The sequence below is a fragment of the Protopterus annectens genome, chromosome 4.part0 (genome assembly GCF_019279795.1).
Source record: "Protopterus annectens isolate FY-2018-M chromosome 4.part0, PAN1.0, whole genome shotgun sequence".
In the NCBI taxonomy this organism is placed as follows: Eukaryota; Metazoa; Chordata; order Ceratodontiformes; family Protopteridae; genus Protopterus; species Protopterus annectens.
In genome coordinates this window covers 909,409,652-909,428,566 of record NC_056733.1, presented here as the reverse complement: position 1 = coordinate 909,428,566, position 18,915 = coordinate 909,409,652, and the positions used below count along the sequence as shown (strand labels likewise).

Here is an 18,915-nt window from a genome sequence, read left to right as displayed (position 1 = left end):
GGAGAGTAAGGAGATGTAAGGTACGAACAGGTATATGAGGAAGGGAGTGAATAAGGGAGAGTAAGGAGATGTAAGGTACGAACAGGTATATGAGGAAGGGAGTGAATAAGGGAGAGTAAGGAGATGTAAGGTATGAACAGGTACATGAGGAAGGGAGTGAATAAGGGAGAGTAAGGAGATGTAAGGTATGACCAGGTATATGAGGAAGGGAGTGAATAAGGGAGAGTAAGGAGATGTAAGGTACGAACAGGTACATGAGGAAGGGAGTGAATAAGGGAGAGTAAGGAGATGTAAGGTATGAACAGGTACATGAGGAAGGGAGTGAATAAGGGAGAGTAAGGAGATGTAAGGTATGAACAGGTACATGAGGAAGAGAGTGAATAAGGGAGAGTAAGGAGATGTGAGGTATGAACAGGTATATGAGGAAGGGAGTGAATAAGGGAGAGTAAGGAGATGTGAGGTATGAACAGGTATATGAGGAAGGGAGTGAATAAGGGAGAGTAAGGAGATGTAAGGTATGAACAGGTACATGAGGAAGGGAGTGAATAAGGGAGAGTAAGGAGATGTGAGGTATGAACAGGTATATGAGGAAGGGAGTGAATAAATGAGAGTAAGGAGATGTAAGGTATGAACAGGTATATGAGGAAGGGAGTGAATATGGGAAAGTAAGGAGATGTGAGGTATGAACAGGTATATGAGGAAGGGAGTGAATAAGGGAGAGTAAGGAGATGTAAGGTATGAACAGGTACATGAGGAAGGGAGTGAATAAGGGAGAGTAAGGAGATGTAAGGTATGAACAGGTATATGAGGAAGGGAGTGAAGAAGGGAGAGTAAGGAGATGTGAGTTATGAACAGGTATATGAGGAAGGGAGTGAATAAGGGAGAGTAAGGAGATGTAAGGTATGAACAGGTATATGAGGAAGGGAGTGAATAAGGGAGAGTAAGGAGATGTAAGGTTTGAACAGGTATATGAGGAAGGGAGTGAATAAGGGAGAGTAAGGAGATGTAAGGTATGAACAGGTATATGAGGAAGGGAGTGAATAAGGAGAGTAAGGAGATGTAAGGTATGAACAGGTACATGAGGAAGGAGTGAATAAGGGAGAGTAAGGAGATGTAAGGTATGAACAGGTATATGAGGAAGGGAGTGAATAAGGGAGAGTAAGGAGATGTAAGGTATGAACAGGTATATGAGGAAGGGAGTGAATAAGGGAGAGTAAGGAGATGTAAGGTATGAACAGGTATATGAGGAAGGGAGTGAATAAAGGAGAGTAAGGAGATGTAAGGTATGAACAGGTATATGAGGAAGGGAGTGAATAAGGGAGAGTAAGGAGATGTAAGGTATGAACAGGTATATGAGGAAGGGAGTGAATAAGGGAGAGTAAGGAGATGTAAGGTATGAACAGGTATATGAGGAAGGGAGTGAATAAGGGAGAGTAAGGAGATGTAAGGTATGAACAGGTATATGAGGAAGGGAGTGAATAAGGGAGAGTAAGGAGATGTAAGGTATGAACAGGTATATGAGGAAGGGAGTGAATAAGGAGAGTAAGGAGATGTAAGGTATGAACAGGTATATGAGGAAGGGAGTGAATAAGGGAGAGTAAGGAGATGTAAGGTATGAACAGGTATATGAGGAAGGGAGTGAATAAGGGAGAGTAAGGAGATGTAAGGTATGAACAGGTATATGAGGAAGGGAGTGAATAAGGGAGAGTAAGGAGATGTAAGGTATGAACAGGTATATGAGGAAGGGAGTGAATAAGGGAGAGTAAGGAGATGTAAGGTATGAACAGGTATATGAGGAAGGATGTCAATAAGGGAGAGTAAGGAGATGTAAGGTATGAACAGGTATATGAGGAAGGGAGTGAATAAGGGAGAGTAAGGAGATGTAAGGTATGAACAGGTATATGAGGAAGGGAGTGAATAAGGGAGAGTAAGGAGATGTAAGGTATGAACAGGTATATGAGGAAGGATGTCAATAAGGGAGAGTAAGGAGACGTAAGGTATGAACAGGTATATGAGGAAGGATGTCAATAAGGGAGAGTAAGGAGATGTAAGGTGTGAACAGGTATATGAGGAAGGGAGTGAATAAGGGAGAGTAAGGAGATGTAAGGTATGAACAGGTATATGAGGAAGGATGTCAATAAGGGAGAGTAAGAAGATGTAAGGTATGAACAAGTACATGAGGAAGGAGTGAATAAGGAGAGTAAGGAGATGTGAGGTATGAACAGGTATATGAGGAAGGGAGTGAATAAGGGAGAGTAAGGAGATGTAAGGTATGAACAGGTATATGAGGAATGGAGTGAATAAGGAGAGTAAGGAGATGTAAGGTATGAACAGGTATATGAGGAAGGGAGTGAATAAGGGAGAGTAAGGAGATGTAAGGTATGAACAGGTATATGAGGAAGGGAGTGAATAAGAAAGAGTAAGGAGATGTAAGGTATGAACAGGTATATGAGGAAGGATGTCAATAAGGGAGAGTAAGAAGATGTAAGGTGTGAACAGGTATATGAGGAAGGGAGTGAATAAGGAGAGTAAGGAGATGTAAGGTATGAACAGGTATATGAGGAAGGGAGTGAATAAGGGAGAGTAAGGAGATGTGAGGTATGAACAGGTATATGAGGAAGGAGTGAATAAGGGAGAGTAAGGAGATGTAAAGTATGAACAGGCATATGAGGAAGGGAGTGAATAAGGGAGAGTAAGGAGATGTAAGGTATGAACAGGTATATGAGGAAGGGAGTGAATAAGGGAGAGTAAGGAGATGTAAGGTATGAACAGGTATATGAGGAAGGAGTGAATAAGGAGAGTAAGGAGATGTAAGGTATGAACAGGTATATGAGGAAGGAGTGAATAAGGGAGAGTAAGGAGATGTAAGGTAGGAACAGGTATATGAGGAAGCATGCGAATAAGGGAGAGTAAGGAGATGTAAGGTATGAACAGGTATATGAGGAAGGGAGTGAATAAGGGAGAGTAAGGAGATGTAAGGTATGAACAGGTATATGAGGAAGGAGTGAATAAGGGAGAGTAAGGAGATGTAAGGTATGAACAGGTATATGAGGAAGCGAGTGAATAAGGGAGAGTAAGGAGATGTGAGGTATGAACAGGTATATGAGGAAGGATGTCAATAAGGGAGAGTAAGGAGATTTAAGGTATGAACAGGTATATGAGGAAGGGAGTGAATAAGGGAGAGTAAGGAGATGTAAGGTATGAACAGGTATATGAGGAAGGAGTGAATAAGGAGAGTAAGGAGATGTAAGGTATGAACAGATAAATGAGGAAGGGAGTGAATAAGGGAGAGTAAGGAGATGTAAGGTATGAACAGGTATATGAGGAAGGATGTCAATAAGGTAGAGTAAGGAGATGTAAGGTATGAACAGGTATATGAGGAAGGGAGTGAATAAGGGAGAGTAAGGAGATGTAAGGTATGAACAGGTATATGAGGAAGGGAGTGAATAAGGGAGAGTAAGGAGATGTAAGGTATGAACAGGTATATGAGGAAGGAGTGAATAAGGAGAGTAAGGAGATGTAAGGTAAGAACAGGTATATGAGGAAGGGAGTGAATAAGGGAGAGTAAGGAGATGTAAGGTATGAACAGGTATATGAGGAAGGATGTCAATAAGGGAGAGTAAGGAGATGTAAGGTATGAACAGGTATATGAGGAAGGGAGTGAATAAGGGAGAGTAAGGAGATGTAAGGTATGAACAGGTATATGAGGACAGGAGTGAATAAGGGAGAGTAAGGAGATGTAAGGTATGAACAGGTATATGAGGAAGGGAGTGAATAAGGGAGAGTAAGGAGATGTAAGGTATGAACAGGTATATGAGGAAGGGAGTGAATAAGGGAGAGTAAGGAGATGTAAGGTATGAACAGGTATATGAGGAAGAGAGTGAATAAGAGAGAGTAAGGAGATGTAAGGTATGAACAGGTATATGAGGAAGGGAGTGAATAAGGGAGAGTAAGGAGATGTAAGGTATGAACAGGTATATGAGGAAGGGAGTAAATAAGGGAGATTAAGGAGATGTAAGGTGTGAACAGGTATATGAGGAAGGTAGTAAATAAGGGAGAGTAAGGAGATGTAAGGTGTGAACAGGTATATGAGGAAGGGAGTGAATAAGGGAGAGTAAGGAGATGTAAGGTGTGAACAGGTATATGAGGAAGTGAGTGAATAAGGGAGAGTAAGGAGATGTAAGGTATGAACAGGTATATGAGGAAGGGAGTGAATAAGGGAGAGTAAGGAGATGTAAGGTATGAACAGGTATATGAGGAAGGGAGTGAATAAGGGAGAGTAAGGAGATGTAAGGTATGAACAGGTATATGAGGAAGGGAGTGAATAAGGGAGAGTAAGGAGATGTAAGGTATGAACAGGTATATGAGGAAGGGAGTGAATAAGGGAGAGTAAGGAGATGTAAGGTATGAACAGGTATATGAGGAAGGGAGTGAAGAATGGAGAGTAAGGAGATGTAAGGTGTGAACAGGTGCATGAGGAAGGAGTGAATAAGGAGAGTAAATAGATGTAAGGTATGAACAGGTATATGAGAAAGGGAGTGAATAAGGGAGAGTAAGGAGATGTAAGGTATGAACAGGTATATGAGGAAGGGAGGAGGAATAAGGAGAGTAAGGAGATGTAACGTATGAACAGGTATATGAGGAAGGGAGTGAATAAGGGAGAGTAAGGAGATGTAAGGTATGAACAGGTATATGAGGAAGGAGTGAATAAGGGAGAGTAAGGAGATGTAAGGTATGAACAGGTATATGAGGAAGGGAGTGAATAAGGGAGAGTAAGGAGATGTAAGGTATGAACAGGTATATGAGGAAGGAGTGAATAAGGAGAGTAAGGAGATGTAAGGTATGAACAGGTATATGAGGAAGGAGTGAATAAGGAGAGTAAGGAGATGTAAGGTATGAACAGGTATATGAGGAAGGAGTGAATAAGGGAGAGTAAGGAGATGTAAGGTATGAACAGGTATATGAGGAAGGTAGTGAGTAAGGAGAGTAAGGAGATGTAAGGTATGAACAGGTATATGAGGAAGGAGTGAATAAGGGAGACTAAGGAGATGTAAGGTATGAACAGGTATATGAGGAAGGCAGTGAATAAGGGAGAGTAAGGAGATGAAAGGTATGAACAGGTATATGAGGAAGGGAGTGAATAAGGGAGAGTAAGGAGATGTAAGGTATGAACAGGTATATGAGGAAGGATGTCAATAAGGGAGAGTAAGGAGATGTAAGGTATGAACAGGTATATGAGGAAGGGAGTGAATAAGGGAGAGTAAGGAGATGTAAGGTATGAACAGGTATATGAGGAAGGGAGAGTAAGGAGATGTAAGGTATGAACAGGTATATGAGGAAGGGAGTGAATAAGGGAGAGTAAGGAGATGTAAGGTATGAACAGGTATATGAGGAAGGGAGTGAATAAGGGAGAGTAAGGAGATGTAAGGTATGAACAGGTATATGAGGAAGGGAGTGAATAAGGAGAGTAAGGAGATGTAAGGTATGAACAGGTATATGAGGAAGGGAGTGAATAAGGGAGAGTAAGGAGATGTAAGGTATGAACAGGTATATGAGGAAGGGAGTGAATAAGGGAGAGTAAGGAGATGTAAGGTATGAACAGGTATATGAGGAAGGGAGTGAATAAGAGAGAGTAAGGAGATGTAACATATGAACAGGTTTATGAGGAAGGGAGTGAATAAGGGAGAGTAAGGAGATGTAAGGTATGAACAGGTATATGAGGAAGGATGTCAATAAGGGAGAGTAAGGAGATGTAAGGTATGAACAGGTATATGAGGAAGGGAGTGAATAAGGGAGAGTAAGGAGATGTAAGGTATGAACAGGTATATGAGGAAGGGAGTGAATAAGGAGAGTAAGGAGATGTAAGGTATGAACAGGTATATGAGGAAGGGAGTGAATAAGGGAGAGTAAGGAGATGTAAGGTATGAACAGGTACATGAGGAAGGGAGTGAATAAGGGAGAGTAAGGAGATGTAAGGTATGAACAGGTATATGAGGAAGGATGTCAATAAGGGAGAGTAAGGAGATGTAAGGTGTGAACAGGTATATGAGGAAGGAGTGAATAAGGGAGAGTAAGGAGATGTAAGGTATGAACAGGTACATGAGGAAGGAGTGAATAAGGAGAGTAAGGAGATGTAAGGTATGAACAGGTATATGAGGAAGGGAGTGAATAAGGGAGAGTAAGGAGATGTAAGGTATGAACAGGTATATGAGGAAGGGAGTGAATAAGGGAGAGTAAGGAGATGTAAGGTATGAACAGGTATATGAGGAAGGGAGTAAATAAGGGAGAGTAAGGAGATTTAAGGTATGAACAGGTACACGAGGAAGGGAGTGAATAAGGGAGAGTAAGGAGATATAAGGTATGAACAGGTATATGAGGAAGGATGTCAATAAGGGAGAGTAAGAAGATGTAAGGTCTGAACAGGTATATCATGAAGGGAGTGAAGAAGGGAGAGAAAGGAGATGTAAAGTGTGAACAGATATATGAGGAAGGGAGTGAATAAGGGAGAGTAAGGAGATGTAAGGTATGAACAGGCATATGAGGAAGGAGTGAATAAGGGAGAGTAAGGAGATGTAAGTAATGAACAGGTATATGAGGAAGGAAGTGAATAAGCGAGTGTAAGTTGATGTTAGGTATGAACAGGTATATGTGGAAGGGAGTGAATAAGGGAGAGTAAGGAGATGTAAGGTATGAACAGGTATATGAGGAAGGGAGTGAATAAGGGAGAGTAAGGAGATGTAAGGTATGAACAGGTATATGAGGAAGGGAGTGAATAAGGGAGAGTAAGGAGATGTAAGGTATGAACAGGTATATGAGGAAGGAGTGAATAAGGGAGAGTAAGGAGATGTAAGGTATGAACAGGTACATGAGGAAGGGAGTGAATAAGGGAGAGTAAGGAGATGTAAGGTATGAACAGGTATAAGAGGAAGGATGTCAATAAGGGAGAGTAAGGAGATGTAAGGTGTGAACAGGTATATGAGGAAGGGAGTGAAGAAGGGAGAGTAAGGAGATGTAAGGTATGAACAGGTATATGAGGAAGTGAGTGAATAAGGGAGAGTAAGGAGATGTAAGGTATGAACAGGTATATGAGGAAGGGAGTGAATAAGGGAGAGTAAGGAGATGTAAGGTATGAACAGGTATATGAGGAAGGGAGTGAATAAGGAAGAGTAAGGAGATGTAAGGTATGAACAGGTATATGAGGAAGGGAGTGAATAAGGGAGAGTAAGGAGATGTAAGGTATGAACAGGTATATGAGGAAGGGAGTGAATAAGGGAGAGTAAGGAGATGTAAGGTATGAACAGGTATATGAGGAAGGAAGTGAATAAGGGAGAGTAAGGAGACGTAAGGTATGAACAGGTATATGACGAAGAGTGTGAATAAGGGAGAGTAAGGAGATGTAAGGTATGAACAGGTATATGAGGAAGGGAGTGAATAAGGGAGAGTAAGGAGATGTAAGGTATGAACAGGTATATGAGGAAGGATGTCAATAAGGGAGAGTAAGGAGATGTAAGGTATGAACAGGTATATGAGGAAGGGAGTGAATAAGGGAGAGTAAGGAGATGTAAGGTATGAACAGGTATATGAGGAAGGGAGTGAATAAGGGAGAGTAAGGAGATGTAAGGTATGAACAGGTATATGAGGAAGGATGTCAATAAGGGAGAGTAAGGAGATGTAAGGTGTGAACAGGTATATGAGGAAGGGAGTGAATAAGGGAGAGTAAGGAGATGTAAGGTATGAACAGGTATATGAGGAACTGGAGTGAATAAGGGAGAGTAAGGAGATGTAAGGTATGAACAGGTATATGAGGAAGGGAGTGAATAAGGGAGAGTAAGGAGATGTAAGGCATGAACAGGTATATGAGGAAGGGAGTGAATATGGAGTGTAAGGAGATGTGAGGTATGAAGAGGTATATGAGGAAGGGAGTGAATAAGGGAGAGTAAGGAGACGTAAAGTATGAACAGATATATGAGGAACGGAGTGAATAAGGGAGAGTAAGGAGATGTAAGGTATGAACAGGTATATGAGGAAAGGAGTGAATAAGGGAGAGTAAGGAGATGTAAGGTATGAACAGGTATATGAGGAAGGGAGTGAATAAGGGAGAGTAAGGAGATGTAAGGTATGAACAGGTATATGAGGAAGGAGTGAATAAGGGAGAGAGTAAGGAGATGTAAGGTATGAACAGGTATATGAGGAAGGGAGTGAATAAGGGAGAGTAAGGAGATGTAAGGTATGAACAGGTATATGAGGAAGGGAGTGAATAAGGGAGAGTAAGGAGATGTAAGGTATGAACAGGTATATGAGGAAAGGAGTGAATAAGGGAGAATATGGAGATGTAAGGTATGAACAGGTATATGAGGACAGGAGTGAATAAGGGAGAGAAAGGAGATGTAAGGTATGAACAGGTATATGAGGAAGGAGTGAATAAGGAGAGTAAGGAGATGTAAGGTATGAACAGGTATATGAGGAAGGAGTGAATAAGGAGAGTAAGGAGATGTAAGGTATGAACAGGTATATGAGGAAGGGAGTGAATAAGGAGAGTAAGGAGATGTAAGGTATGAACAGGTATATGAGGAAGGGAGTGAATAAGGGAGAGTAAGGAGATGTAAGGTATGAACAGGTATATGAGGAAGGGAGTGAATAAGGGAGAGTAAGGAGATGTAAGGTATGAACAGGTATATGAGGAAGGGAGTGAATAAGGGAGAGTAAGGAGATGTAAGGTATGAACAGGTATTTGTTCACATTTAGGGATATAATTGTCCCGGCATTGAGCAAGAACAGAGTCAGCTTTTGGCTTGGAAACCTTTCCGAATGCTTTTGAAGGATGGTGGAAGTACTGACCTGATGGATAGAGATAAGTAGTTCCAGGCCTTTAATAACTTTGTACAAATACAGAAGCCCAACATATTTGATAAGTCTGCATACATCTGTGCCAGCTTTTCCTAGGTGTGTGTGAATGCTCGCGTGCATGCGTGTCAGCTGCTGGGAACAGAGACACAGACCTTAAAAGTGATCAATTGTTTTGATTAGTTATTCCTATTCAGTTGTGTATATGCATGTTGAATTTAAGATTCACTATCAAGTCTAATAATATGATATGAGAAATTACTTCAATGATTATATTAGCAAGGGAGAAGACTTTAAATTTTGTTTTTTCTTTAGAGAGTGATTTGGGGAAAAAGTAGTAACTTTATTTTTTTTGGGTTGAGCATGAGTTGTGAGTTACAAAGCCTTGTTTCAGTTGCTGTTAAAGCTTCCTGAATAGTTTTTGGAGGTGTCATTTTGTCAGATGTGAAAATGAGTGCGGGGTCATCTGAATACTGTATTAGTGAGCATGAGTGCGGGGTCATCTGAATACTGCATTAGTGAGCATGAGTGCGGGGTCATTTGAATACTGCATTAGTGAGCATGAGTGCGGGGTCATCTGAATACTGCATTAGTGAGCATGAGTGCGGGGTCATCTGAATACTGCATTAGTGAGCATGAGTGCGGGGTCATCTGAATACTGCATTAGTGAGCATGAGTGCGGGGTCATCTGAATACTGCATTAGTGAGCATGAGTGCGGAGTCATCTGAATACTGCATTAGTGAGCATGAGTGCGGGTCATCTGAATACTGCGTTAGTGAGCATGAGTGCGGGGTCATCTGAATACTGCATTAGTGAGCATGAGTGCGGAGTCATCTGAATACTGCATTAGTGAGCATGAGTGCGGGGTCATCTGAATACTGCATTAGTGAGCATGAGTGCGGGTCATCTGAATACTGCATTAGTGAGCATGAGTGCGGGGTCATCTGAATACTGCATTAGTGAGCATGAGTGCGGGGTCATCTGAATACTGCATTAGTGAGCATGAGTGCGGGGTCATCTGAATACTGCATTAGTGAGCATGAGTGCGGGTCATCTGAATACTGCATTAGTGAGCATGAGTGCGGGGTCATCTGAATACTGCATTAGTGAGCATGAGTGCGGGGTCATCTGAATACTGCATTAGTGAGCATGAGTGCGGGGTCATCTGAATACTGCATTAGTGAGCATGATTGTGAACACTGTGCAGCTCATTAGTTGTGTGAGAATTTGTGCAACACTAAAAACGTGGGTTTTACCAGGGCCACACTACTGTGTGAAAGTGCAGATTATGAAGCCTACTGTCACAGTTATAACTAAAGGAAGCATGCCATCAAAATAAAACTGACAATTTCAAGTGTATCATATGATAAATGTGCATGTTCACCAGAAATTTATAATCAAATTAATTAAAAATACTCTACAGGTTCATAACAGATTATTCCATACAATCATGAAAATGGATTAGAAGTCATTGAATTCCTGTATGTGGGTAGCTTTTTTTTATAGAGCTGCATAATCGGTTACTGTAGCAAAGCAAGTCCTTACTGATGTCGACAACTAATAACTTCTAAAGTTTGTTGATAACAACAGTCACTGGTGTTTGTGAATGATAAAGCCAACAAAATTCAATAGTTGTAATAATGGATGCCTGAGATCTGATATACAGTCAGACGGTGAGCATGTTTCCTAAGGGAAAATGTTGCCACTTGATGCACCTTTCCCCAAATATTTTGGCTGCTAGTGCATGACCACAACAGGTGCACATACTGAGTGTGTACTTTACCACATCTACCTCGGGTCCCATCTCCCTACATTTACATCCCAAGCTACATTTACCACTTTCTTGGAGTTATGAGCGTAAAGCATAATTTTTTATAATGTTGAGCTGTACTACAGGCAGATATCCAGGAAGGTTAAGGGTCAACAGCTTTATTCAGTCATTTGGTGACAAGTCTTGACTTAAAATCCGAGATGACCATCAACGGTATCTTCGCTATTGTTGTCCAGGACTTGGTAAATTACTGATAGTTGGTGTTCTCTTGCTTTAAAATTAAGATGCACTCATCAGTCCATTTTCTGTTCCATCTTTGCTATAATTTGTGGATGAAGCCAGGTTCCTAATTGGTAGAAACTCCCACCACAACATAGTGTTCAATATCTCTAACTGCATTCTATAAAAGTTATAAAACATTCTTCTTGTATCATTAAGTTCATCCAAAAGCAGATAGGTTACTGCCCCAGACTCCAAGTATATGACCTTGTTATTAATTTTATGTTGCCCATTTGATCATATGTACTTGCATTGAAGAAAGGATGTGTATATTGTCCTTCTACTTATCAATAGTTTCAGTAACCTTACTTCATGACCCCATGTCACAGACTTGCCTTCTGTTTCAATGTGGGGATTTTGACTGGAAAAGCTATAGTACTGTTGGCTCTGATACTATCCATATAGGCCATGGGTTCGATCTGGCTTGGATGATTAGGTTTGTTGCTTGTGTGTAACACATAGCGCTTCATTGTCCAGATTTTTGCCTCGTATGCTTGGTCTTTTCCTCATAAAACTTGTGGCTTTCTGGCAAATCAGTGAGAATTGAATTCACTAAATAATGACCAAAATGTAAGTTTCAGTGTTCATATCCTTCAGAAAATGCATGCCAACACAAAACCTTTTATTCTAGCAACTTTCCAAGTTTATACAAGCAATATTTAAAATTTGATCTTTACTTTGAGGCCTTTGCCCCCCTATTATTTCTGGCTTTGTCCAGATTTCCTGTGCTAAGAGGTTGAGAGGTGTGATGTAACATACAAAATCTGACGGGCACAGACATGAATTTTTTTTTATACTATTAGTTTCTTCCTTGCGATGCTGGGATGAATGTTTTTCAAAAGAAAGGTAGATGAATGCTCCTTTAAATCAGGACCACCTGTTTGGCAACAAGGCTGAGGAAGTTCTTAAAGCTAAATCTATGCAAACTGTTAAAGATTTTTTTACAAGTTCAGCCTCCTACATTTAGTAGGCACTGTCCCTCTATGAATTGGTCCTTTCCAGCCCCTTGCAGGTCTTCTCAAGCCAAACCCAGACACAGCAAAACACCCAGGTGACTCACAGAACTAAGCAGTGGGGGGGCCTCCACTCCCAAGTCTGGGAATAATAAAACTCCCCCCTATGGTAAAGTGTCTCAATGACTTCCTTTTAAAATTTCCAAGCACTTATCAACTGACTGCCCCTTTGGGGGGAAGATTGCTCTTCATGCAAAGAATTGGGGAACTCATTACCGAGGACAAATGGGTTTTAAATATAATGTCCCAGGGATACAGATTTCACTTCCACATGTTGCCAACACCAAATGTGTGCCGGACCTACCCCCAAATCAGTGGGCAGAGGCCCAAAAACAAGTCCTTTCTCTCGTAAGCATGGGAGTTATTCAACTGGTACCAGAAGAGGAAAAGGGACAAGGTTTGTACTCGAGACTTTTCCTGGTACCCAGAAAAGACAATTCATGATGTCCTATCCTGGACCTGTCTACTCTAAACACCTTTCTGGAGATTCCAAAATTCAAAATGCTGACTATTCACCAATTACTTCGTATGCTAGGCAAAGATGCCTGTTTGGCACCACTAGATTTAAAAGAAGCATACCTGCACATCCCAACCATGGAATCTTGCAGAAGATACCTACGCTTCAAAGCAGGCTACTCACACCTGGTACCCTGTCAACCAGTTATATTCCTGGGAGCAAGCTTGAATACAACATCCCAGATGGCTTACCTCACGCCAGAAAAGCAAATTATTTTGACAACCTACTTCAAACAAGTGGCCACAAAAACCCTGCTATCTGCAAGACAAACACTGCAAGCCTTAGTGTTCATAGCCCCCTGCATTCTTCTAATTCCATATGCAAGACTGCATATGAGGAAACTACACTGGTACCTAAAAAGCCTATGGTCTCAACATTCTCAAGACCTAGAAACAATGATTCCTATCGTACCTTGCCTACACCTACAGTTCCTTTGATGTGCAGAGGCCTGCCACCAAAACAAGGGACTACCTTTCACACCACCCCCTGCCATCCAAACCCTAACAACAGATGCATCATACTATGCATGGTGGGCTCACCTGGCAGGGAAGTGCATTCAGGGCAAATGGAGCCCAAGTCAAATGCACCTGCAGATCAAGCAAAAAAAATGTTAGCTGTACAGAATGCTCTGACAGCCTTCAAGGACCACATTCTTCCAGGACAACTAATGGTAAAGACGAACAACACCACTGTTATGTGGTACATAAACAAGCATGGGGATAGACATTCTTACCCTCTGCAGACTAGCCATGGCATTGTGGAACACAGCCTTGAGCTACCAAGTGCACCTACAAGCTCAATTCCTGCCAGGAAAATTAAATACACTGGCAGGCGGACTAACCAGAAACCTCATGGACCCACATGAGTGGAAACTGGAACCAAGGATTTTCAACATGTTGACAAGCAAATGGAGCAGCCCAGATATAGACCTGTTTGCCTCTCCCCAGAACTACCAAGTGGACAAATTTTGCACAAGGACTCACCACAAACAAGCCTGGAAAGTGTATGCTCTGTCCTTCAGCATCAGTTTATGCCTTCCCCCCTCTGCCTCTGCTCTCCAAAGTACTATTAAAAATCAAACAGTACAAACCAAGGATGATTTTGATTGCTCCAGACTGGCTGCACCAACACTGGTACCCCCTCCTGCATAGTGTCACGATTATCTCCATGGCACCTGCCTCACACTCCTTCCCTGCTGTCTCAGCAGGAGAACCAGATTTTCTGCACCCTCAGCTTCCAACACTGAACATTGCAGCCTGGCTAATTACTTAATCTCTCATTTACCATCCCTCAGCAAACCTGTGATGGATATCATTTTAGATGCAAGAAGGCCTAGTACTAGAAAATCTTATGCTGAAAAATGGAAAAGTTTCTGTGCCTGGAACCAATCTCAAGGCATGAGCACAGCAGCACCCAGTTTACCTCAGATTGGCAGTTTTACGGACTGGTCTTTGATGACAGAAGTGAGGTATACATAATGCATAAGTGGCAAGAGGAGGCATGTTTGGGGTAGCATGCATAGCTGCAGGAGTGTTATGATAGTGGTGAGATGAATGGATCTGACTGCAGCTGCAAGTGATGTTGTGGTGTGAGTGGACCTCTGAGGCTGGCTACCGTGAAGTGGTGCAGTGTAGTGGCACTTATTTGGCAGTTGCAGTTGCACAGACTGGTCTTTGAGGACAGAAGTGAGATATACATAATGCATAAATGGCAAGAGGAGGCATGTTTGGGGTAGCATGCGTAGCTGCAGGAGTGTTATGATAGTGGTGAGATGAGTGGATCTGGCTGCAGCTGCAAGTAATGCTGTGGTGTGAGTAGACCTCTGTGAGGCTGGCTACCGTGAAGCGGTACAGAGGCTTGTCATGATAGTACAATATGCAGTAGTTGCAGTTGCTGGATATGCACATTGTAACCAAAAGCCAGCTTGTGAATGCATCATGTAAGTACTGCCTTTTGATTGCTGCTATATAGTTAGGTGTATGCATTCATCTTCTCCTGTACTGACAGGTATTGGACAATAACAGGCAAGTTCGGGATGTCACGTGGTGCTATGTGATGTGGATAATGCTAGCTCAAGAATGGATGAACATGAGAAATGAGTAGTGGCTGTTGTGTTTTACAGTGTGTGAATAGATTGGATTGCTGTCCCGAAAATACTAAGGTAAGAAACGAAGTCAAACAGTTTGAGCCTGATATAGGAATTATTCAGTAGTAGTGTAGTAACACCGATGTTTGGAAACACAAATTTGGTATGCATACTTGTACATTCTGAATGGCAAATGATGCTTAGGTGGTGTATCGCTTACATACTTCTCTTGTATTTGCACCAGATACCACTAGTGTGCAGTGCAGGAATAAAAGGATTAGAACATTACCCTTGTATCAGAGGTGGCGGTGCAACATATTCATAGTGGCTTAACCTGAGAATAGCTTTAAGCAAGCACCATGTGAAACCTGAACAAGCACCTAGAATTATTCAGTGCAGCCACCATCTCCAAAATGAGGAGCACTAGCCCTCATAATGTGGAACAGATGGGCAAAATGTGGAACACATACCAATGGCTTACTAACAACTTCAACTAGGAAGGTCATGGGATGGTTAAAATAGGTTGGTTTTACTTATAAAGAAGATCTGTTAATGAATTAGTATGATTAATTTCTATTTACCATGGATTTCACTTTAACACTGAATGTTTGACAGAATCGTTCAATGTGGAACTTTGAGGAACTTCGAGAACATGTACTTTTTAAGACCCCAAATGAGGTACATTCCTCATAATGAGGTACACATGAGAGGTATGAGTGCAGCTTCAACACCTTGTCTGAAAATGAATTCACATACTCACATGAACAGGAGTAGCTGCATATTGATAGCTAAAGGTGTATGGGCATGTCGGGTGGTTACTACACTGCAAAACTGGTATGTAATGGTGGGGATATTTGGAAGGCATGAGCAAACACACAAGTATATTAAAGCCATAGCACCAATTGAACTGGAGTCTGGCAAATATTTAGTAAGGGATTTAGTCCATGCACAAATATTTCAACAGTGATTCTTTGCAGTGGCATCCATTACCTGATTCAAGGTTAATTAACCTTTATGTCCTTTATATAAAGAAATAAATATAAAAAAATGTACTTTGTTATAAGTGACTATTGGACACAAGAAAAGGAAGGGAAAATATAGCACTGCTTGTATGTACAAAGACAAACCCAGGGACACTGCAAAAGGTTTTTTTTTGCAAACCAACCAGTGTAGTAAACAAAAATATGTAGGCAAACACTGAATACCAACACACTTTGCACATGTAAATCATTTTTAACAATGTGGAAGCATGAAGTGATACCTTAAACACTTACATTAATAAAGATCTAAAGTAGTTAATAGTGTAAATGTTTTATTTAGCTCCCTGGTGCAAGACCTTACAGGAGTTGCTACATAAACCGGATGCTAATGCAGTCAAGTAAGGCCATGGCTATAGTGCAGCAAAATAAATGCCCCCTGTAACAAAGGAAATGCTAGAACAAAGATTAAATTACATGAGTCAAGCACCCTGCTGAGATCTGCCAGTCAATGGAATTACCAAGTCAAATTACCCTCAGGACGTTGACAGCTAGGGAAGCTAGGTGTTACGGGGGAGGGGAGAAGTAAAAGGACTGGAATTCATTGTCTCACAAATTAGTGCCATTTAAACTAAATTAGAAAAAAGGCAGCAGTAAACAGCACTTTGAGTGTGTTTTGTGACATTTGCACTGTTTCAGTTTTAAGTAGTCATTCAGCAGCAGGGAATGTTACTTTCACTGTTCTATTTTACTCAGAACTTTGTACGTATGCAACATCTATGAAATGACAGGAGCTTTAGGCAAATGGAGGCCTGCATGATGTAACATTTGTGAGCAAAACAATGATTTGTGGGATACTGAGTGGCAACCTGGTTTATCCAAACCACGTCAGTATGCTGGCCTCCAGGTGGTCAGAGTCTGGAATTACATATAAAAATATTTAAAATCCTGTAAATAATCCCAGAGTGCTGTTAAAGTGTAGGAAACATCATGCCATGATGTTTTAAACATGTTTTTTGAGTCTGTGGGTGCGGTACTCCTTTAAGTGAGTGGATGAATACTCTCCCTTTTAGGCAGCGAACTTCTGCTTTTATCCATTTAACTACAAAATTAAACTATGTGCCAAACCGACGGGCAGCTGTCATTTGCCTTACTAGCTTTTTGAAGTAATTCCTTTTTGCTATTCATTACTGGGAAAAGCTGACAACTTCCAAACCTTGCTGGGGGAGGGATCTTCATTTTTAAAGGGCTACTTGATTTGAAGCTCTTTCGTGTTGAAGAAAGTGTAAATGGACAAAGAATGACTTTTACAGGCTTATAGAAAGCCCAGCTCAGAACAATTAAGTTAAAAAGAAGTACTGACTGTGGTCCTAGACTATGTTAAATCCAGTGATAAGCAACAATGTTAGTATAGTTAAATGGAGGTAGAAAAACACATTAATTATGTCTGGGCCATATCATTATATATACGTGTCACATTGTCACTTTTGAAAAGATTCTGTAGGCCTAGTGAGTCTAATCTAGTCAAAAAAGTAGGTCGATAGATGGAGATGGTTTGATACAGATGAAGTTAAAAGGTTTAAGTACGTCCCATACTCTCTTTATTTAGGGTAGGTAATAATCATTTATAATAAACTATGTGTGAATAACAATGTTACTTATGAAAACTATGACTATATGTTGATGGATATGAAAATGTATTATTTAATTGTCCTCTCTTCAAGTGTCAGCTATGTAATTAGAGCGACGGGAGATATGATTATGTAATATACGTTTTGTTCCATTTTATAATATAAGAATATGTGAGAATTATAATATACGAATATATCAGAATTAGTGGCTTTCTGTCTTATCTGAACGCATGCCATTGCTCAATTTTGTAAAACTAATAAAAATATCCCTCCAAAAAAATGAAATACATCTTTTGTATTTATGAAAACATGAAATTTAGTCTTGTATGACTGCTTACTGCTGAAGTGTAGTACAATGCAGAACAAAACTGACGATGTTTAGTGATCTGAACATGCCTTCATTACGAAATAAGTCTTGGACTAATCTGAAACAGGTGGTAACGTTAATAAAGGTAACATTGCTTTTGGTGTTGATACATGAAATTCTCTTCTTCCCCGTGGAGGTAAGACAATTTTACTTTCCTGTGATTAGTATTCTGAATATTTTTCCAGTGTTATTGCCAGTTTTAAACCTGCATTAAATCTGAGTAACATTTCCTTTAAGTTTTACCGATTTATGGATGTAAAGCTTATGTCTGCATCATGCAACTAATGCAAATGTCCCACATGAAAATTAAAAAAAAAATAATTTCAAGCCAAATCTAAGCAGGCTGATCACAAAGCTTTTTTCAAAGCATTTTACAAAGGTGTAAAGGAAAACACCATTGTCCCTAACCTTGACTCTAAGTTATTTCACTCTATAATATCATAGGCTCATAGATTAGTACTAGGCTAATTGCCCTTGTGGGCCATTTTAAGCCTAGCCAATTACCCCATGTAAGAATCAAACCCTGCACCTTGGGTCTGCAAGGTAAACACCTTAACCATTCTGCCAATCATCTAGACGTTAATGTTCAGAATCCCTAATGTACCTTTTATTTTTCTTCATTTCCACTTGTTTACATACCTCAGATCATGAAACTCCCACCACTGCATGACAGAACAGTGAGCCTATAGTTTTTGCTCTTGGTCACCATGTGGTACTGTGTAACCATGGTACTGTGGTTATTGTGTGTTGGTAGTGTGGAGCTCTGGTACTGTAGTTGTACTGATCTATCACAACTGATGATTTTACACAGGGAGCCCTAAATCATCACCACGTATATTGATACACACTACCGTCTAGGTTGTTATGATTTAATGAGAGGGTGGTAGATAACCATGTATTAGTGCAAGGGGGTGTACGCTGAAGATATTTTGAATAAATATTTACATCTTCCATACTTATGAGGACTGTCTCCATTTTATGTGGTGGACATGGCATAAAATGATACTGGTTAAACTGGGAGATACTGATACAGTACATTCTTCCAAGTATAACGCTACTCTGGTGGACATGGCATAAAATGATACTGGTTAAACTGGGAGATACTGATACAGTATGTTCTAACAGGTATAAAGCTAATGTGGTGGACGTGGCATAAAATGATACTGGTTAAACTGGGAGATACTGATAAAGTATGTTCTAACAGGTATAAAGCTAATGTGGTGGACGTGGCATAAAATAATACTGGTTAAACTGGGAGATACTGATACAGTACATTCTTCCAGGTATAACGCTACTCTGGTGGACATGGCATAAAATGATACTGGTTAAACTGGGAGATACTGATAAAGTATGTTCTAGCAGGTATAAAGCTAATGTGGTGGACATGGCATAAAATGATACTGGTTAAACTGGGAGATACTGATACAGT

General features: G+C 40.7%; 1 protein-coding gene across 1 annotated transcript in view; it reads left to right on the top strand.

Moving 5' to 3' along the window:
• Positions 1-18,915, top strand: part of LOC122799668 — a 581,145-nt gene that overhangs the window by 194,558 nt on the left and 367,672 nt on the right. The window lies entirely within an intron of this gene.